This window comes from Schistocerca americana, chromosome X, assembly GCF_021461395.2.
Source record: "Schistocerca americana isolate TAMUIC-IGC-003095 chromosome X, iqSchAmer2.1, whole genome shotgun sequence".
Lineage (NCBI taxonomy): Eukaryota > Metazoa > Arthropoda > Insecta > Orthoptera > Acrididae > Schistocerca > Schistocerca americana.
The window spans coordinates 265,086,864-265,110,448 of record NC_060130.1 but is presented as its reverse complement, the minus strand read 5'-3'; the positions used below and the strand labels follow the sequence as shown (position 1 = coordinate 265,110,448).

General features: G+C 42.9%; 1 protein-coding gene and 1 pseudogene across 1 annotated transcript in view; one reads left to right on the top strand and one right to left on the bottom strand.

Moving 5' to 3' along the window:
* Window positions 1–23,585, top strand: part of LOC124556672 (paired mesoderm homeobox protein 2-like) — a 526,161-nt gene that overhangs the window by 6,355 nt on the left and 496,221 nt on the right. The gene's annotated exons all lie outside the window — the stretch shown is intronic.
* Window positions 7,811–7,929, bottom strand: LOC124557283 (annotated as a pseudogene).

Below are 23,585 nucleotides of genomic sequence, written 5' to 3'. Positions count from 1 at the left end.
CTTGAGTGAAACAACGAAATTATGGAACTTAACGTGTCAACAGGGTCAAACCCCGAATCAAATCCCAGTCCAGCACCAAAATTTCCAACGTCTCAAATTCAGATAAAATAAGAAATAAGTGTCATGTGAGCTTACTTAACGATTGGTTCATTAAATAAAATATATTTCTAGCTTAAGAAAGCTAAGTGGTGATAGCGTTCTTTTTGCCTTGACATTCACGTCTATCATGGCTCAGCCTAAACTGACCTTGCCCTCGTCGGTTTGATGTGGATTCCGAACCACAATCCAAACCGACCTTTTTCATTTGATGATGGAGGTCTGCTAGTGTCTGTTAAAAATGGATGTTTAAGCAGGTATCGAACATATACTTTGCACACACCAAACTTGTATTAATCAACAAGAGCACTAAAACCACCACCTGGCAAGCTCGTGATTGTCTTTTAGCGGGAGATGTGACACGCTGTATGAGACTTCTGACTCCTGACTCCTTGGAGGTGGATTCCAGCCTGCTCAACACATTTGTTTCTCTGTTCTGTTGCAATCCTTTTCGACCAGATCGTCTTTCACTTACTAAAAAATCTGAAAGGAGGCCAACACTAAGGGATATCACACAAAGAAGTTATAAAATGTGAAAAAGTGTAACAGTTTATAATTATGGTTCCAGGTTGTGAGTTTTTAATTGTTGAAAGTAGAATAGTGCGCGAGACTGGTAAATAAAAATTATTTTGACTCTAGTAGACTTCCATATTTTTTGCAAAACCTAAAATTAATTAACGCATACTTTCAACATACTCAGTACCTCCAAAAGCCCCACAATTTAATCATATTTTGCATCGTGTTGAAATAATCACCGAAACCAGCTTATAACGCAGTTTTAACTGCTCATCTCTTATGGTTAATTTGTGACACTAGCTTCAATACTTCGACCGCAGGCCACGTAAACCTTGCCGTTTCTTAGAATGGTTGCTTTTTAATACTTTTTTATTAAGAAGACTAGCCAGTATTTAACTGTGATTACAACTATTATGACATCCTGAAATTTTTTTCTTCTGGAGGACATATTTCCAGCTTCTTTGAATATATGTTTGTTCCATATATTTTAATGAATTGTAGGTCTTACAAAAAAAAGTTTACCAGAGTAAAAATAATTTTTCTTTACCAGTCTTGTACAATATTATACTTTCAACAATTAAAAACTCACAACTTGAAACCATAATTATAAATTGTTACAGTTTGTTTCGCATTTTATAACTTCTTTGTGTGATATCCCTTCCTCTTTTTCTCCTTTCGGTATTGTTACTACTGACATTTCATTTCATGGTTCTATATTCTTAGCACAATCACTGACCTCATTTTCTGAACCTACAACAAATAACAAAAACTCTTTCCTGCTACAGAAAATGAAGAAACATCGAAAAAAGCACAAACAGTAATTACAGCATACGTTTTACTAAATGAAAACGAAAAGTACTCACTTGACGTTTAACGTAGTTGTTCTTGCACAGAGACAGTATCATCATCTGACTCATCGGTAACGTCATTCTCGTTGTCACCGTCAACAAATTCTTTCTTAGTTAGCCCAAAACTTTGTCGACCTAAGAAAACGTGAAGCCATGTCTTTCGTTTCTTTACGTACTGAACGAACAGCTTCCGTTGCTATAGGCTGCTTTACAAACTCCATCTCCCTCACAACATAATGAAAACAGATCGCACCAATAGAAATACGTGATTTCGTATATAAAAGTGAGAGAAATCGTACCGATCTAATGACGGGAACAGCAATCTACCGAAATTTTCGCGTCCCGTCTGTTAACGGGATTGGCAGTGAAGAGATTAAAAGGAGCTTAAAATTGGACACGGTGCACGGTGAAGAAACACTGGCTCTCTGTTCACTGATTAATTATCAGCGTGTTTCTAACGCAGAAATTATGTTTAGAGGGAGGGGTGTAAAGACGTTTCTTGCCGTTATACCTCCAATTCGAAACCGTTTGAAAATTATCACTGTTTCCACAAATATTTGAGTTTGAGAATTGCCACTACATAGTACACTGAAGAGCCAATGAAAGCGCAGAAGTGCAGTAACATGACGTGGCGTGGACTCAAATAATGTCTGAAGTAGTGCTGGAGGGAATTGACATCATTAATCTTGCAGGGCTGTCCATAAATCCGTAAGAGTACGAGGGGGTGGAGATCTCTTCTGAACAGCACGTTGCAAGGCATCCCAGATATGCTGAATAATGTTCATGTCTGGGGAGTTTGGTACCCAGCGGAAGTGTTTAAACTCAGAAGAACGTTTCTCGAGCCACTCTGTAGCAATTCTGGACGTGTGGGGTGTCACATTGTCCTGCTAGAATTGCCCAAGTCCGTCGGAATGCACAATGGACATGAGTGGATGCAAGTGATCAGACGGGATGCTTATGTACGTGTCACCTGTCAAAGTCTTATCTATCACTACAACTGCACACGCCACATGCCATTACAGAGCCTCTACCAGCTTGAACAATCCCCTGCTGACATGCAAGGTCCATTGATTGAAGAAGTTGTCTCCTTATCCGTACACGTCCATCCGCTCGATACAATTTGAAACGAGACACGTCCGACCAGGCAACACGTTTCCAGTCATCAACAGTCCAATGTCGGTGTTGACGGGTCCAGGCGAGGCGTAAAGCTTTGTGTCGTGCAGTCATCAAGAGTATTCGATTGGGCCTTCGGCTCCGAGAGCCCATACCGATGATATTTCCTTGAATGGTTCGTACGCTGACACTGGTTGATGGCCCAGCATCGAAAACTTCAGCAATTTGCGGAAGAGTTGCACTTCTGTCACGTTGAACGATTCTCTTCAGTCGTCGTTGATCCCGTTCTTGTAGGACATTTTTCCGGCTGCAGCGATGTCGGAGATTTGATGTGTTTCCGGAATCCTGATGTTCACGAAACACTCGTGAAATGGTCGTGTGGGAAAATCCCCACTTCATCGCTACCTTGGAGATGCTGTGTCCCACCGCTCGTGCGCCGACTGTAAAATCACGTTCAAAGTCACTTAAACCTTGATAAGCTGCTATTGTAGCAGGAAACGATCTAACAACTGCGCCAGACAGTTGTCTTATATAGGCGTTGCCGACCTCAGCGCCATATCCTGCTGTTTACAGATTCCTGTATTTGAATACGCATGACTTTACCAGTTTCGTTGGCGCTTCAGTGTATGGAACTGTAAGATAATTCGGTTATCACTGTCGTTATTAGTATTATCTCTTCACTCGGTTTCTGCTACAGGTGTGCTTGCAAGAAGAATTTAATTCTTTTTGGACATTTTTAGAAGCAAATAATTATTTAGTTCTTTCTATGGGCAGGGATTTTTTTTCCAGTGTGATATGAACATCTCGAATTATTCATCAGTTACATCAAAATTAAATTTATTTATGGAGACAATACCTCATATCAAAAACCGCTCTGAATTACTTCATTTATTTGAGTTTCGCAACTACACTTACAAAACCCCGAAACGTAGTAAATAGCCGGAGAACGTTAATGTCATGGTCACCATTTGCTGATAACTTATTTCAAGTAGTATAAGGAGGAATTATTGCAAAACCTAACCTCAACCATGAAATATTTCTGATCATACTCTACTTTGCCAAACATTTGTAATTTGCCAACTAAAATAATTCCTTGAAAAAAAAAGCTGACCAGTCAGTGCGAGTAGGACCCGCGATCTGAGGATTCTTTACGAACTTATATAGTAATAATAATAACAATAATAACAATTTCGTGTGGCGCAATTGCTGGTGCAGGTCAGTCTACTGAATGCCACTTCGGCGACCTGCGTGTCCCTAACGTAACCCAGTTATCCAGTGGGGGAAAGGAGACCCATAGGTTAACCTATTGCCGTACCAAGTAGTTCTACGAAGTCTGTACCCAAGCGGTGGGAGACGACGCGAGCTAAACGGGCCAGTGTCACTCGCGAGACAGTTACAGTACAAGCCGAGATACAGTATCATGTCGACAGTGTCATGGCAGTTTTAGGTGGGGTGTGTTTATAACAATGGTTGCGTAAAACACAAGTAGAGGTCGAGCCTGAACTACCGCTGTGACTGCATCAAACCATTGCTCTGTAGCCACTACCAAACGCTTTGTGTACTTCAGTTTGCTTTGTGTTGTGGATTGCTTGTTTTTATTTCTTATTTTGAAGTGGGCGAAGAGACTAATCCTCGTGCATGAATGGTTTTCGAATGAGACTCTCACCAGAACAAAAGGAATCAGCAACCCCTGTGACGATTATGTCAGTTCTCGAAACAGAGGCGGGACTTATTCCCCGCACCTCTCCTCTCCCTTGGGGAGTCCAAGTTCTCCTTTGCTTACGGTCCTAGTCGACTGCCACGATATACTGTCCGCATAATACGGATATGTGCTATGTAGCTATAAGCTTATTTGTTTCACCCAATACTGCTCTTGTGGACGTCTAACTAATCTAATTCTTGTTCCTGTATATTAATACGCTATTTCAAACAATACTTCAGTATATAAGTTTTTATACATAAACAATATTTTAATAGAAATTATAATCTTCTTGGGCGTTTTCAAGAGTGACTTCTTCAGAAGGAATCTAATAACATGAAGCCAAAAGGGATACTGTCAACAAAAAAATTTAGGGGAAGACATGCTACTCTTGAGCGAATTACTAATAGGGAAATACCTACAGCTCAAAAAATCGGTAGTCCTGCATGGTATGGTAGTTTCGAAACCAGTGTGGTAGGTGTTACCCCACTTTACACTCTTTTCATTACCACTTCGCTTCGCTTCGCACTTTTTGTTTTATGCAGACAAATGGTTCAGATGGCTCTGAGCACTATGGGACTTAACTACTGTGGTCATCAGTCCCCTAGAACTTAGAACTACTTAAACCTAACTAACCTAAGGACATCACACACATCCATGCCCGAGGCAGGATTCGAACCTGCGACCGTAGCAGTCGCGCGGTTCCGGACTGCGCGCCTAGAACCGCTAGACCACCGCGGCCGGCTTATGCAGACATTACATATCCTTGTTGAGTGTTTTCTTTTAGGCGTCGAGTCGACATGTTTTGGGAGAAGGGCCCAATATTGCGCTTGGAGTCGAAGAGGTGTTTCACCTAGTGAAGGTTTTGCACTGTTTTCGTAGTCCGTTAACTGGATATTTTTGGAAGTTATCTCAGCTATATTTATTCGCTAATCAACATGTTGCCTTTCTTTTACCGTGTATTGTTTTATGCGTAATGTACGTATTGAAGAAAGCCATACCTGACATACAAAAAAAAATAACGTTTTCGGTATTCTCTGAGGACTTTGTTTCATGTTTGGGAAATAAGCCGACATATGATCGTAACGATCAATTCCAAACATTCACTTAACGTATTCGAGGATGCTTTCGGGTTTTTTTCTAAAGTGTTTGTTTATATGTTCAACCATCTCTATACTTCCAGGTTTGGTTGATCTAAACGTCTCGCATGTCGTTCCATCACAGGGCAAATAAATTATTACAACTTCCTCACAAATATTCTCCTTTCTTTATTTTTTTAATATCTTGTGGCATACTTTACCTGTTGCTGCGTACTGACCTGATAACATCTATGTTTTTCTGGTGTTATTTTAAAAATAAGTTGGGGGAGGAGTACCAGTTGTCGATAAACAAGGTATTTCCCTTATTCATTTGGGATTTTGACAACTCCATGGGAACGTTCTCTGATGCACTATTATTCCGTCGTTTTGTTCTGGTCGGTATACATTTTGGAACCATAACAAAAACTGGTACTTTCCTCACTTAGCTTGTAAAATTTTGATCCAAATCTCGCTCTTTTCGATGGATTAAATTGTTAACATACTAAAAGTGTAAGCCGACACTTAAATCCGGTATAAAAATTTCTTTAAATTGCTCATTCCAAAGGATGATGATAGTTCTCATCTCTAAGCTCTAAGCTGATCAGTACTGTCAGCAGTTTCATTATGGCAAAAACGTAAGAATTTCGACATTTGCTTAAATCTTTTAAAATGCATTACTTTTTTAAATAGAGTATTTCTACTATTGGTCTTTTAGTCAAATACATTTAGATATTCTGTTTTCTGACTTGGGTCATCAAAATGTGCGTAGTAGGCCTTAATTTAGTCAAAAGTTACAGGGTATCAAGTGTAGTCCCCTTTTTGTTTTCTATTATTTGACTTGCGAAGAGATTTATTTCCGTAGCAAGTATTTCCAAAAATTTGTAATGAAACATCCTAGAAAATAGTTATAGTTATCCTTTATGTTCCCTTAAATGATTTGAAACAGATGCTTTTATTTCTCTGAATATTTTCAATTGTTCTGGTGTGTTTTCTACTTGTTGCGGAGTCCACAGTACACATATTATAGGTATTGAATTTTCCTCTTCTCTATCGTCACCTATAATTAAATGTTTTGCACGCCCCCTGTTTTGTACAGCCACCTCGCTAGCATTGGAATCTTGATCGATACTTCCATGTAAACGTCCCTCTCTTAGCATTATGTAAGAATTTATTAAAAGTTTTCTTCAAAAACGATACTACGAAACCACTAGCACGCTGGCTTGGTAATTTAGATTTAATGAATTGTGATTAATTCTCACTGCGTAATGGTGAGAAGCTTGACGCGCTATATTTACGTGTGGTCTGACTTTCGTTCATAAGAGTGTGACTCGTGATATATAGCTATGGCCTGAATTTATTTCCACGAGTCTGTCTCGAGATCCTCGTGTTTGGTCTAAAATTGTTATCACGAGTCAGACTCGTCAGATTACGACAGGGGATTAACGTGTAATCCGAACCACGTGTTGTTTCTGGCGATTCGAACGAAGACTGAAAAATACGTGAACCGACCGAGACTAGATGCCGTGACTCTTCGGTTTCCATGCACGCGCTTTAGCTCTAGGTCACCAGGTCCGTCATACCTGTAGATAATTCATCTATAAGTTTTGATATATGAGTTTGCGAGTGTCGAAATATGTGACATACCTGGCGGTATCTTTCGATTTCATTGACTTGAAGCTTACTTTTTGCGCACCAGGATGTGATAGTAATTTCAACTTGATACCACTGTCCGTTCCTGAGAAAAAGTAGTTTTAATAGTCGGACAGACAGACAGAGAGACGGACAACAAAGCGATCCTATAAGGATTTCGGTAAAACCGGAAGCCTAAAAAATTATTTGAAGTATTTATGTTTGACATATAAGTGGTAAAATCCACAGCTGCGTTTGTAGAACCGATGAATTTGGCCGAAATACTCATAAATTGAGTGCAGTTATCTGATATAACTGAGTAGTCGAAAAAGACATTAATTACTGATAATTAATTAAAATTAAAATTTCAGCGATATCATGAATAAAATCTGTGTTCAAATTTTTCATAGCATATAGTTGGGAATGAGTACGACTTCTGTGGCGAAGGAAATGCTCTCCCCCACTTATAACACTTCGTCTCTCTTGTCTTGTCAGAATATTCATACTTCCGTGAAGACGACACATTGCAACTCAGTGGATTTGATAAATGTCGCATTCTTGGATTTTGTCAAGATGGCTACTGTATGATTGCCATTGCCAATACTCTAGAAAACTAGAACTAAACTCCATTCGAACAGGCCTCGGAAGACCCAACGTATCAACCTACCGCCGTGTCATCCTTAGCCTGTAAATGTCATTGGTTTAGGTTAGGAGAGGCATGTGGTCAGCACACCGCTCTGACCTCCGTTGTCAGTTTGCGTGACCAGAGCCACTACTTCTCATTCAATTACCTCCTCAGTTGGCCTCACAAGGGCTGAGTGAACTCCAGTCGCCAACAGCACTAGGCAGACCCAGACGGCCACCCATCCAAGTGCTAGCCAAGCCCGGCAGCGCTTAATTTCGGTGATATGACGGGAACCGGTGTTACCACTGCAGCAAGGCCGTTGGCACCCGTACACTAGGATACGGCAAATTTACAATTCATTACTGGGTGAAGAGTATGGCGGATGAAAGCCACGTCAACCGTTGTCGTCGTTCTGGACGTCCGAGGACTACTACAGATAATGAAGACATAATTTTACTCTACCGCTGTGATGAAAACTCTTTCAGGACCAGCACAGAAATTAAGAACATCATTTACGTGCGACAAGGTCGACCATATGTCGTTAGCTCAACAGGGAAGGAAGGTAAGGACGACACTCGGCTGAAAGAACAACATATGGCTGTCAGGTAAACTTCGTATTGGAGTACAGGAAGCCGCTTTTATACTGGGACAAGGTTACATTCACGGACGAGAGGGAATTTTCCACTGCCCATAATAACTCTGCCAATGTATGTCGTTCAAGAGGAACGCATTCCATAGTAAGTGTATCCATCAGAGTCTATTTTGTGGGAGAACATCCATCATAATCTGGAGCTGGCTATCAGCACATAGCTACCGATTATTGTGGGACCTTTACGGTTCGCTTTCTAGAAATTACTAATATCAGCTACTGGAGAACACAATGCTTCCTTCACTTCGTCTCAGATTTTCGGGAGAACGTTCCCCAGTCCACACAGCGATTGTGAAGACGCTGCATCCAAATGAACGGAGACGTTGATGTGTTGGACTAGCATCCCGAAGGTGCCGATCTCAGTACTATAGACTTATGGAGCTTTTATGCACAGATATGAAGAAAATTACTAGGAGTAGAAGATCTGCGCCAATACTCGAGGTAGCGCTCACCGAAGCACGTCATGCTGCGTGATGTCGCAGATTATTTCGGAAACTTGTTGCTTTTTTTTCCAAATTCAGTTGTAGAGGTGGATGGAAACTGGACGTGGTACTGAACCTACGGTGTTATATGGAAGGAAACTTTGTTTAAAGTAAATGAATGTTTAACCTTCGAATACTTTTCTTCGCCGTTAAACGTACTGTGCTAAGCAAATCTCCGCGTCGCACCCCTGAAGGGCCGACAGGAACCGCAGGAACCGACCGACCGCTGTGTGATCCTCTGTCAGAGGAAAAAATAATGGTTCAAATGGCTCTGAGCACTATGGGACTTAACTGCTGAGGTCATCAGTCCCCTAGAACTTAGCACTACTTAAACCTAACTAACCTAAGGACGTCACACACATCTATGCCCGAGGCAGGATTCGAACCTGCGACCGTAGCGCTCGCGTGGTTCCAGACTGTAGCGCCTAGAACCGCTCGGCCACACCGGCCGGCTCTGCCAGAGGAGCCATTGGAAGCGGTGTGGAGGGGTGTGGTGTTAGAAGACCGCTCTTCAGTTTTGGCACCGCGAGGCGGAGTGTACCCCTTTCCAGACCTCCTTCCAAGGAAAACTCCCGGGTTGTACTGATATTCGAACCCGTGTCCTAAACATAACGGCCAGAAGCAGAGAGAGAGGATGACCACTAAACTATGACGGCGGACAACGTAAATATGACCAAAAGGAAAACGTCTCGCCGGCCGGAGTGGCCGAGCGGTTCTAGGCTCTACAGTCTGGAGCCGCGCGACCGCTAAGGTCGCAGGTTCGAATCCTGCCTCGGGCATGGATGTGTGTGATGTCCTTAGGTTATTTAGGTTTAAGTAGTTCTAAGTTCTAGGGGACTGATGACCTCAGAAGTTAAGTCCCATAGTGCGCGCTCAGAGCCATTTGAACCATTTTTGAAAACGTCTCTTGTCTTTTTTTTTTTTTTTTCAAATAAAAGTGTGATGTACTTAAACCGCAGATGTTATTGCATTAACATCTGCGATGTAGGTACACAGTGGTCTTGGTCTTTTTGATCAATGCTCGTAAAATAATTTAAAATCAAGTGACGATTGAAAGACTAAAAAGATATATATCGACAAGTGTCGAATGATCGACTGAAAGGATATATATATATATCGACACTTGATTTTAAATTCCTTTACGACCATTGATCAAAAAGACCAAGACCACTGTGACAATTATGCCGACATAGGCACCAAAGACAGAACATTTAGTATTTTTAAGTCAAAGAGAAGGCACCATATTCGTTTCTGCTTATTTGGTGCAGGCAATACACTCTCAATACAAAGCAGAAGGCACAATATTTAAAGGAAAAAATGATGAGCGGCCTGTTATCTAGATGCAAAGGCGAACGTTTTTGGCCCGTTTTCCTCAGACGTGCAGGGTGAGTCACGTAGGACGATACCCCTTTTATTTCGTGAACAGTTCCAGATATCGAAACGAGTTTTGGGCAAATGATAGTTCGCTAAGGGGCACATAATTTTATTATGTGATAAAAGGTCTTAACTCCTGTGTCGATCGAGATATTGAAGCAAGTATAATTTTTTAAACAGAACGATGTACTTTTTTGAACGGTATCCGAAAGCGCTCGAAAAGACGAGTGCAGCGATATAATGCTTATCAATTTTGAAGTTAAAATTTTTCGCAAAAGAATCCTAGAAACTTTCTTACGTTGAAAGGCAAGTCGGCCGAAATCGTCTATTGCGTTATAAATATGCTCATGCCAGGCCACGCTGTTGTATCAAGCCTTTCGACTGTTTAGTTCTCTGCGCTTCAGAACTAGCAGGAACTGTGTCATAGGAGAAGTTAGACATGCTACTTCCATATGACGAACGTAAAAAAAAGGAGGCTGCGAAACGCTACAGCGGTGTAGGGAAGTCTAGCCTGATCGTCGCTGTCCGACGCGCCAGGCACTCGCACGAATTATTAGGTCACTAATGTCAACAAGCAGCTTCAACGTCAAACAGAGGACGAGGACAAACACTGTAACTGACAGAGCATATGATGTTGTTCTGGCTACAACACTTATCAATCCACATGGCGGTACGAGAAGTATCACGAAGGAACGTGGGACCAGCCAAACGAGTGTCACTCGCATCTTACATAGAGTTTTATCGGTTTGACCTTCAGCGCCTGGGAGACGACGCTGCATTTTTCAATATGCTCTTTTTACCGAGTAAGCAACGTTTCCGAACCACGGTAACGCAAACTGAACTTTACGTGCACTACTGGGCAGCTGAATATCTACGCTAGCTTCGTCAGGTAAAACACAAACGACCATGGAGATTAAAGGTATGGTGCGGCACCAGAGGAAATTCCATTTTAGGTCCTTACCTCATCCCACGTGCATTAGATGGAAATAACCAAACACACTTTATTACGAATATTCTACCTGTTCTAGAAGCTGCACAAGTGGATAGACGACAGTGTATGTGGTTCCAACAAGACGGCTGCCCACCTCTTTCTTCCCGTTTTGCAACGCAAATACGGCATTAAAAATTTCGTGATTGTAGGGTAGGACAGAATGGTGCAGCGAAATGGTCATCCAGGTCCCCTGATTCGACTCCTCTGATTTGTTTCTACGGGGAGCACTGAAAGTGGCAGTGCATCACGAATCCCCAACTACGCCAGACGATATGCAACGTCGAATAGCCACAGCATCCACCGGCATATTATGCACTTATCTCTCGAACGGCGATTGCAAATGTGTCTTGTAGTCGATAGTAAACAGTTTGAGCACATCCGGCCGGCCGAAGTGGCCGTGCGGTTAAAGGCGCTGCAGTGTGGAACCGCAAGACTGCTACGGTCGCAGGTTCGAATCCTGCCTCGGGCATGGATGTTTGCGATGTCCTTAGGTTAGTTAGGTTTAACTAGTTCTAAGTTCTAGGGGACTAATGACCTCAGAAGTTGAGTCCCATAGTGCTCAGAGCCATTTGAACCATTTTTTGAGCACATCTTTAACTAAAATGTAAAATAACATTTCGTTAAGAAAGGCATTTATTTTGTGAGTGACACATCGTCAGTCATTCTGAATAAAAGTTTAGTTTATTTAAAGTGTGTTCCGTCTTATTAATTCGAGTAGCACCTATAGACATATTTGTTCGACAGCAAGTGTTTTACCTTCAGGGAGTCTCCAGGCAAAGACAGGTCAGGTATTACTTTTTATTTCAAATCTAAAAAATATTGATACTGTAGTTTCCTTTTTGTGGCGAATAGGGCCGTTTGTCATTACGAATTACGAACGAGCGACGTTTCTGTTTCGGTTTTAACAAGTAACCAGCAATGGGAAGGGCTTAAGTGAAAAACCACCTGATGAAATTGAACTTGTTTCCATAAAAACCTGGAAACGTAACACTGAGATTTTAGAACTTTTTCCAATTCATGGCAAGACAATACAGCAACCAGTGATAAATGTTTTGCAGGCACAGTTGTTTATCTCTTAAAAACAACAAGGTTTTACCGTAGTCGCATAGGCCTGTCTTGCTGCATATAACGACGAATCCTGGCATATAAGAGCTGTGCCCGAGGTGTTTACACCGTAATAGCCGATGCTGGCCGTATTGATTTCAAGTTTTAGTAGATTTTCAGATTCTTTTGCGAAAGCTTTCAACGTCAGCATTAACAGGCGCTGTATCATTGTAATTGTCTTTCCAAGAGCTACTGAATGCAGCTAATTATGAAACGTATACGATTCCATTACAAAAATTCTTGTTTTAATATCTCGGTTGATAACAAAGTTCAGAGCATTATCTTACAAAACATTAAGTGCCTCTCAACATAATATCAACTGCAGAAAAGCTGGTTTCGATATCTGGAACAATTCACGAAATGAAGCGTGACTCACGCTATATAATCACAAATACTTTAAAGGCTACGATTTTAAATAACTGTTACCACAAATTATAATTTGAGATGTGACTGTATTCGAACTCAAGATCTACAGCTTACAAATTTACCAATTTAATTACTACGTAATCCTAGCACTCACGTACTCTGTTATTGCCGAATGGTAAAATGTTGTTTGGGAAGTCAACACTTTGCTTAGAAACAAACAATAGTCGGGCAGACATTTCCCTGAAACACTATCCAAACTAAATTTCACTTCTAACGTACGTCACTTCGAAAGTATTCGAAAATGACAAGAATATCTGGCCGCCGTACAGCCTACGCAGCAGTTAAGACTGAACAAATTCCTTAAGCCGTCCTCTCACGGGATGGGAAAACCCACTTAGTCCGGGAGCTGGTGACATTTCAGCGTGGAACTCCACGTTCCACTACACTTCATAGTGTGAAATGAAGAATTTGGTATGTCAGATTTTTGTCTCGTCGAGAGGAACGTGGTAAGTGAGATGCGACACCGTTTTTACATCACAAGTAGGATTCTGGAGCCGCCATATCGTTTGATGTCAAACAGTGTATTTGGCAGGTTTTCTATATCACAGACGACGTGGTATTAATATAAGCTGTTTCAAAGCACCAGCAAATTAGAGGTATCTCGAAAACGCGTCGCTTTAGCTACGATGTATTATAATAAAATCACTGGTAACTATAAATCGGTAATTGAGGGCATCCTTTATTTGATGTGTTTTGTGTTACACATTGTGTGCTATGCAAGTATACCGTTTCAATTCTGCGGCACAGTTATCGATCAAAAGCGCGCCGTTTTGTTACTATTTGTCATAGTTAAATATCAAATAATGACATTTTCAGGCGGCAGTAAACATGACCACAATCAGATCTCTATGTCTGGCAATCTGCAAACTCTGGCCACACCGTAGGATGCGGAAATTGATAGAAAATATGTTGTCAACTGCTAGAACTATTCCGTGCTGTGTGTGGTAGTAGTCTGGTGTTACATGGCGGTAAGAATTGCATGGAAGTCCACTACGTATACTACATTTGTCTGTATACTAAAATTGTATGTCCATCATACCTTCACCGGGAGGGCGGTGTGCTGACCCCACGCCCGTCCTATCCGCATCCTCCACTGAGGATGACACGGCGGTCGGATAGTCTCGGTAGGCCACTCGTGGCCTGAAGACGGAGTGCTTTTTATCATACCTTCACTTTTTGGCACGCCGATAATTGGAGTGTAGCGCTGAAGTATTTTTTCGACAGTTCTAGGCTGTGTATCCACAAAGCTTTCGTGCTCCGGAGAGAGTCCTCAACACAGCTGGCGCGGGCGCTAGCTACGATCTGGTGTTGCCTGCGTGTTACAGCGATTGCTTACGATCTATGGCGCATGCCACAGCTTTCGTTTTGGCTAGTATAATGATATTCATAGTTGTTGTGTTAGTTTCAATGGAAAAGAATTTGATAGCTCGAGTGATTCCATATTCCTGGATTTCCGGAAAGTGTTTGACACAGTGCACCGCTGCAGTCTGCTAGCAATGGTACGAGCATACGGAATAGGTGCCCAGATATGTGAGTGGATCAAATACTTCTTAAGTTATAGAAGACAGTACGTTGTCCTCACCAGGGATTCTTCATCAGAGAGCAGGATATTGTCAGAAACGCTCAAGTTAAGTGTGATAGGGTCGCTCTTACTCTCTGTATATGTAAATGATCCGACGGATGGGGTGTACAGCAGTCCGTGGCTGTTTGCTGATGACGCTGTGGTGTACGTGAAGGTGCCGTTGTTTAGTAACTGTAGGAGAATATAAGAAAACTTAGACAAAATTTCTAGTTGGCATCATGAACAGCAGCTTGCTCTAAATGTAGAAAAATGTAGCTTAATACGGATGAATGGGAACAACAATCCCGTAATGTTCGAGTACAGCGTTAGTAATATACTGACATATCGATTAAATGTTTGGGTTTAATATTGCAAGTTGATATGAAATGGAATGGACACGTAAGAATTGCAGTAGGGAAATCGTATGGTTGACTTTGGTTTAATGGTAGAATTTTCGGAAAGTGTGGTTCATATGTAAAGGAGACCACGTATAGAACACTATTGTCACCCATTCTTGTGTACTTGGTCAGATTAAAGGAAGACATCGAAGGAGTTCAGTGGTGGGCTGGTAGATATGTTCAAGTGGTTTTGATCAACACGCGAGTATTATGGAGATGCTTCGTAATTTCAAGTGGGTATCCGTGGAGGGAAGACGATGTTCTTTCCGCAAAACAACTTGAAAAGCGGCAAGCCATTTCGCATGCCCCTTTTAATTTAATATGATAATAACACTCGCCGGCCGTTCTAGGCGCTACAGTCTGGAACCGAGCGACCGCTACGGTCGCAGGTTCGAATCCTGCCTCGCGCATGGGTGTGTGTGATGTCCTTAGGTTAGTTAGGTTTAATTAGTTCTAAGTTCTAGGCGACTGATGACCTCAGAAGTTAAGTCGCATAGTGCTCAGAGACATTTGAACCATTTGAACCAATAACACTCTAATTAGAGGATAATGATTGAGCAGAATACGATAATGATATTTTATTAAAGTGAACTGGATTGGAACGGCTGTACATACTGGCTTTCAAGTAACTTAATATAAAATACATTTCACATGGTGTAGGGCTTCCATGCTTTTCTCTATGCTTTCTGTGAGTGCATGGGAACGAGAACTACGCTGGATTTGGAGCAGGAAAGGCAGTGACGTAACGTAAAAAGCGGCCCTCTGGCATCGGTACAGGAGGGCAGCCTCTGATGTTGACTCCATGAAAGTGGCCATGCCGGGCCGTACACAAATGCGGGGGCGGGGGTTGTCAGTAGTGCGTTTACGACCGAGCCCTGCCCTGTGATCGAGTTGAGTTCTCGGAAGGGACTCCGTCGTAGGGTAGCTAGCGCTTTCTCGTGTTCCGAAGAGTGCCTTCAGGCTTTCCTTAAGAAACACGGCTTGCAGAAAAATAAAACTCCAGCTTCAACCGCAGTTTATAGTTTCAGAGGACCTCTGATGCCAGGCTACTTACTGGGCGCGAAAATGGACGATTGATACAAATGTCTGTGACGTCACAGGGTGGAGCTGATGCAGCAACTTTTTTGGAAGAAGAAGGTTATTGGCGTTTAACCCTTTCAGGGGAAGTGGTTCCGTTTGAAACCACGTACAATTTTCTCATTTTGTGGCAAAAGGGCAGTGGTTACTTTTGGGGACACCATTCAGCAGCCTAGTTGGTGCTGCCCTCTGGTGGCTGTCACTGGAAGCGCTTCAAAATCTGTAAATATTAGCAAGTAGTGAGGCGAGCTGGATAGCCATTTTTGTACGCTGTGAGCGAACGTCTTTGTTCTCAAATTGCGACTCTATTCTTCTGTATTAGGTAACTTTTATGCATGTATTAATGCTGAATACTGTTCTGTTTACGTTAATACTATATTTACTGCAATAATAACCAAACTAATGCATTTATTTTTGTGAATGTTGTGGTGGTTCCATTTGAAACCACTGCTCCAGTAACGGCAGCATTAGTAGGTGTGACGAATTTTTTTTTTTCCTGTTTCACGTGCTGTATTCTCACAGACTAAAGGATGAGGAAATTCTGGAGTGCCTTTTCGCACATATTCCTTCAGATCCCCACTCACGGATTGACACTAACAGTGACAGTGAAAGTGATGTGCTAGCTGAAGTCAGTAATCTGGATTTGCGAATGAAAACACCGGTTTTATCTCAAATTATTTCGGAAAGTGAGAGTGAGGACCATTTGGACAATGACAGTGATGATAGTTTCAGCACTAATGACGATTTGCCACTGTCTTCCATTGCAAATTTTTCATGGAGAAAGGATGTCAGTGCAATGAACTTTGCTGCCAATTTTTCAGAGGAAGCTGGTGTACGAGGAAAACTTAAAAATGACAGCGAAGGAATGCAACCAGAAGATTTTTTTGTGCAGAAATTATGACAGACTATATAAAATCCGTTCACCAATCAATCAGATACTGATAAACTTCAAAAAATTCTGTGCACCTACTAAGGAGCAAGCTATAGGTGAATGCATGGTGAAGTTCAAAGGACGAATCGCATTCAAACAATATATGCCCCAAAAGCCAATCAAGAGGGGATACAAAATCTGCTTCAGAGCTAATAAGCTTGGATATATTTGTGATTTTCAGATATATACTGGAAAAGTTGAAGGCATAGTGGAAAAATCCTTACGAGAGGGAATTGTGAGAGATATATGTAAAGGCTCGGAAGGAAAGGGATACCACATATACTTTAACAATTTTTTCTGTGTCTCACTTTTACAGAAGCTAAAAGATGACGGACTTTTTGCCTGTGGAACAATTAGATCACACAGAACAGGACTTCCTACGCTAAAAATAGACAAAGAGCTGCTGGGAGGAGAGTTTGATTGGTCAGTTCGTTCTGATGGCATTGCTTGCATCAAATGGAAAGACAAACGTGTAGTCATGTTGCTGTCTACAATTGATTTGCCTGTAAGTGTTGAAGAAGTCAGCCATAAAGAAAAGGATGGAAAAATCACAAAAGTACCTTGCCCAAAAATAGTGAAATCATGTATTTCAAATATGGGATGTGTCGATAAGGCAGATATCATAAACAGTTTTTATGCAATAGACAAGAAATCACGAAGGTGGTGGCTGAGATTATTTTGGTATATAGTTTATATTTCTATTGGAAATGCATTTATTCTGTTTCGATTATGTAATCCAACAGCGAAGCAAGTGCTAAAGGATTTTCGAAAACGTGTTGCCACAGGCCTGGTAGGCAGTAATGTCTTCAAAGTTAGTCCTGGCCATCCCAGTACACCGTCAGAACCATCTGCAAAAAAATTCAAAACATCTGCCAAAACATGGAACCTCAAGGCGCTGTGTGCACTGCAGCACAAAGAAAGAACCCCAAAGAAGCAGATGGACATGTAGTCACTGCCAGGTAGCCTTATGCTTATCTGCAGAAAGGAATTGCTTTTTACTGTATCATCAAAAGTAATGACATTTAGCGGGCAGTGGCTCCATTCGAAACCACCCTGTATGTGTTCAGTTTAAGTATATTTCATTTAATTTTTACATTTTTCTGTCTCACTGTATGAAAATTAATACAATAAAAACAAGGAAAAATTAAAAATTATTTTTTTTTTATTTTGCCCCTGAAAGGGTTAACCGAAGCGCTGTTGTCTTGGTGAGATTTTTGTGCGTGAAAGGACGTCCCCATTGGCCGGTAGAATGTTCATATTCTGCGGTTGGCTGGCATGTCCTGTTTGGTGCAAAGGAATAGCAAGCTGCACGGTTCAGCTCCAAATCTTGGAGTTCGTTGGCAGATGGAGAGGTGTACGCTTATTGTGCACATCAGCAGCGTTGATCCGGAGATGGAGAGCTGTGCACACTTGGCGCGCGTCTTAGCACACGAGCGGGGTCCAGAGTTCGTGCCGACAGAAGCTCAACACTTATATTGTACCACTGGACCACATCCACAATGGTGACGTTCTGCACATCTCATGCTGAGTAATTACGGTGAACAATATTATCAGCATCGGCATGTACTAGGACGACTCTTGGTCAATGCGATCATCTGTCTCAAGCCCAGCATTGCTTTAGTAGATACATGAGTCTCTCGATATTGATCAGGCCTACAGCCTCGTACTCCTTTTGATATACGTTCGTGAGTAATTTTCAGATCATCAACTGCCCCGTCTAAGGGACATGTTCTCTTGTTCATTCAAGTAACGCTGGAAACCAATAGTTTTGCTTGGTGTAATTCATGTAGCATACATTTGTAATAACAATTGATTTTTTTTAGTCAGTTCCATTTAATGTGAATTTTAATCCAATAAATTAATGTGTAAATCCGTAGCTTGTTTCTGTTAAACCTTCCACTCATATTAAAATTATTTCCTTTGCAATTCTCAAATTTAGTGTCTATATCTACAGCCATCCCATAGTGCACAATAATTACGGCTAGGGGTTTCAAAGGCGTGTTCAGCTCTTAATTAACTTTCCGGGTTAGGGTAAACATATTTATACGTAAGGAGTTTTGCTCAATATTGAGAAAATTTCAAGAACCAGTATTTGAAGCTGACTGCAGAACGTTTCCGCTGCCACCAACGTACATTTTGCGTAAGGACGATAAGAGATAAGTGGGCTCATATGGAGGCATATAAACAGTCGCTTTTCCCTCGCTCTATTTGAAAATGGGACAGGGAAAGAAATGACTAGTATTGGTACAAGATACCCTCCGCCACGCACCATCCAGTGACTTGTGGAGTATGTATGTAGATGTATGTAGAAAGCGGTGCACTACGTCTTCGATGGAAATACAGACAGGCAGTCTTACTTTATATACCATGAATGGAGTTAGGAAAGACGTTAAGTTGATTGAAAGTTACGTACTAGGTATTCTACTAGATATTATCAGAAGTGCATTTGTTGGAGACGCCAAGTGTGGGAGGGTGTGAATACATAGTAATTGATAACACAAATGTCATAAAATTTCGATATAGAGATGGCAACGTCACTCAGGCAGCAACTGCTCCTGCAGCATATGAGACGAGAATCCTCGAATCATATAATCTACCAACATGATTAAAATATATGGCTGTTAAAACTTTAAAAGAGGGAAGGTTAATATATCCGCCCTTATAAAGGGGAAGTAATAGCAAAATCAACTTATCAAAACACTAGGAAGCAGGAACATACTGCACCCTATTCAAATGTGCGGTCGGGTCTCTGATATAGGCAGAATTTCAGGACACCTGCCACAATGTGCAAAAGATGGTGCAGGAAGTAGAGGCTTAAGGGAAACCGGAAGATAAATAATTCTAAATCACACACTAATCAAAATCTGTACTTACGAGAAAAATGTATTTCTTGCGAAGTAGAGACGATAATAAAAGTATGAACAAGCGCAAAATTCTGCTATTCAATACGTTTTTCACCTTCAGATTTACCTCAGACAAGTGCCACTATGTGTGTCCATTGCTTCCGTAATTTTTCTCCGGGATGGTGACTGCCTACATGGTGGGTGAAACACCAATCACTGTCATTGTGAAGTAACTCAATATTTCAAAGTATACGGGGTGAATCACCTAAAACTCGTAAATATTGCGGAAATGGAAAGTGCTATTGATGTACGGTCTTCACAGAACGGATTAGTAATCAGGGTTCAAAATGTTTCAAATGTCTCTAAGCACTTTGGGACTTAACATTTCAGGTCATCAGCCCCCTAGACTTAGAACTACTTAAAACTGACTTATTTAAGGACATCACACACATCCATGGCCGAGGCAGGATTCGAACCTGCGACCGTAGCAGCAGCACGGTTCCGGACAGAGGCGCCTAGAGCCGCACAGCCAGAGCGGCCGGCGGTAATCAGGAGCTCCTAGTCTTAACTAATAAACAGAGTGTAATAATACTTAGAAAGTCTATTTTTTGTCCAAAGATACAGTTTTTTAAAATGGAACAATACCTATTATAAAACCGAAAGTAGGGTACATGAGAATGTAAGTCGTGTTTGTTGCAGGGCTTTAGTGCTAGTCGTTTACGAGATATCGTATTTTGAAAAGTTCCCTCAATGACACTTGTACAATACCTGTGGTAGCGCACGCTAAATTACAACGCCAAGTGTATACACTATTAAGGAGACAATTGACCATAACAGATTGTGTTATAAACGTCCACCGGCAGCGGCAATATACGCTTCCAGTCTGGTATGGAACGACTGTTGAACACGTGCTAGCATTTCAGAGGAGATGTTCGAGCAGTAATACGTCGTTGCATATGATCGAATGTAGTTGGTATGTTCTTGTAGACAGTGTCTTTCAGCTTTCCCCACTGAAAAAAGTCTGTAGGCGTCAAATCCGGAGAAAGGGCCGGCCAAGGTACAGTTCCTCTGCATCCAGTCCAACGATATGGAAACAATTCGTGAAGACATGATGTAGTACTTCGTGCATTATGGGCCGAGTAACCATTATGCTGGTACCACACGTTTCTCCTAGTTTGCAGAGGAATGTCTTCCAACATCCGTGGAAGATGGTCTGTTAGGAGGCTACGATACATGTGCGCGCTCAGTGCCCCGTCTATGACAAACTGCCCTATGAACTGATCGTTAACTATCCCACACCACACGTTTACACTCCATGGACGCTGACATTCCACCTGACGAAGTCAACGGGGACTGTCAACAAATAACTCATATTTTTGTGGTTTATCTAGCCATTATTGGTAAATGTGGCTTCAAGGTATGTGATACATCTGGAGTAGCCAGTTTTAATCTCAATGTAAAGAAATTAACACGATTCTGAAAATCGTTTCCATACAGCTCTCGATGGAGAATATACTTATATGGATATGGTGTCTGTTCTTTCGGACATGTCCGAAAGAACAGACAACATTGATGATCTGCAGCCGTCTAGAACGAAATTAGAGTTATATTAATACCTTCTGCTGCTGACGGGCGTTGATATATATCAACGGGGACAGGTGAAAATGTGTGCCCCCACAGGGACTCGAACCCGGGATCTCCTGCTTACATGGTAAACCCTCTATCCAGCTGAGCCACCGAGGGCACAGAGGATAGTGGGACTGCAGGAACTATCTCGAGCACGCCTCCCGCGAGACCCACATTCTCACCTTGTTTGTCCACACACTACGTTCGTAGTGCCCCACCCCAACACACTCATTACTCGTAGAAGACATTATTACCAAGTCCCGTAAGAGTTCGGGGAATATGCGTGCATCCGCACAGAAGCAGAAGGTCATGGCCGGTATGGATATGATGTCTGTTCTTTCTGATTGAAGGTATTAATATACACTCCTGGAAATGGAAAAAAGAACACATTGACACCGGTGTGTCAGACCCACCATACTTGCTCCGGACACTGCGAGAGGGCTGTACAAGCAATGATCACACGCACGGCACAGCGGACACACTAGGAACCGTGGTGTTGGCCGTCGAATGGCGCTAGCTGCGCAGCATTTGTGCACCGCCGCCGTCAGTGTCAGAAAGTTTGCCGTGGCATACGGAGCTCCATCGCAGTCTTTAACACTGGTAGCATGCCGCGACAGCGTGGACGTGAACCGTATGTGCAGTTGACGGACTTTGAGCGAGGGCGTATAGTGGGCATGCGGGAGGCCGGGTGGACGTACCGCCGAATTGCTCAACACGTGGGGCGTGAGGTCTCCACAGTACATCGATGTTGTCGCCAGTGGTCGGCGGAAGGTGCACGTGCCCGTCGACCTGGGACCGGACCGCAGCGACGCACGGATGCACGCCAAGACCGTAGGATCCTACGCAGTGCCGTAGGGGACCGCACCGCCACTTCCCAGTAAATTAGGGACACTGTTGCTCCTGGGGTATCGGCGAGGACCATTCGCAACCGTCTCCATGAAGCTGGGCTACGGTCCCGCACACCGTTAGGCCGTCTTCCGCTCTCGCCCCAACATCGTGCAGCCCGCCTCCAGTGGTGTCGCGACAGGCGTGAATGGAGGGACGAATGGAGACGTGTCGTCTTCAGCGATGAGAGTCGCTTCTGCCTTGGTGCCAATGATGGTCGTATGCGTGTTTGGCGCCGTGCAGGTGAGCGCCACAATCAGGACTGCATACGACCGAGGCACACAGGGCCAACACCCGGCATCATGGTGTGGGGAGCGATCTCCTACACTGACCGTACACCACTGGTGATCGTCGAGGGGACACTGAATAGTGCACGGTACATCCAAACCGTCATCGAACCCATCGTTCTACCATTCCTAGACCGGCAAGGGAACTTGCTGTTCCAACAGGACAATGCACGTCCGCATGTATCCCGTGCCACCCAACGTGCTCTAGAAGGTGTAAGTCAACTACCCTGGCCAGCAAGATCTGCGGATCTGTCCCCCATTGAGCATGTTTGGGACTGGATGAAGCGTCGTCTCACGCGGTCTGCACGTCCAGCACGAACGCTGGTCCAACTGAGGCGCCAGGTGGAAATGGCATGGCAAGCCGTTCCACAGGACTACGTCCAGCATCTCTACGATCGTCTCCATGGGAGAATAGCAGCCTGCATTGCTGCGAAAGGTGGATATACACTGTACTAGTGCCGACATTGTGCATGCTCTGTTGCCTGTGTCTATGTGCGTGTGGTTCTGTCAGTGTGATCATGTGATGTATCTGACCCCAGGAATGTGTCAATAAAGTTTCCCCTTCCTGGGACAATGAATTCACGGTGTTCTTATTTCAATTTCCAGGAGTGTAATTCTAATCTCGATGGAGAAAGATGTGACAGGGATGGAAACTATGCCGATGGGCAACGTGTAGGGCACTTGCCTGACTCATGCCACTTCGTCGTGCGAATGCGTGGGAGCTAACGTACGGATCAATTGCAACAGCAGTAAAATCATTCCCCCTCTTCTGTCGTGGTGTTACGTTGTCTCAGTATCACACTTCCACTTTCACGTAACTGGTGGATGATGTTGATAAATAAATGCCTAGATGGTTGACGCCTATTGGGATATCTTGCCGCATACAATCCGTCGCGATAGCTGAGTGGAATGTGGCCAAGTCGGCAGCGATGCCCATTGGGAGAGGTCTACAGGAGGAAGCTTTAGCCCCACTCCCACTAGTTAACAAGATCCGGTTCTTGGGCATAACATTTACACAGGATGTGCGCCGCACGGCTGCCACGAACTATGCACGATTACTACAGGCAATACGCACAGAAGTTCGCCGGAACTTACTTCGACGGATGGACCTTACCTTACCGCCGGACACCTATTCAAAGTCCGCTACGAAACACTCACCCTCCCTCCGCTTCATGGCGGACTGGGACTTATAAATGCACGAGCGAGGGCTACAGCATTATACTTGTGCACAATGATGAAATTGTGGACCCGCAAAGATGCTTCCCTTACGGGACGTCTGTTAGAGGAATTGCTGCCGGCGTCTCTTCTGCCACCTGTCACGGTTGCGCACATTACACCTTCACTCT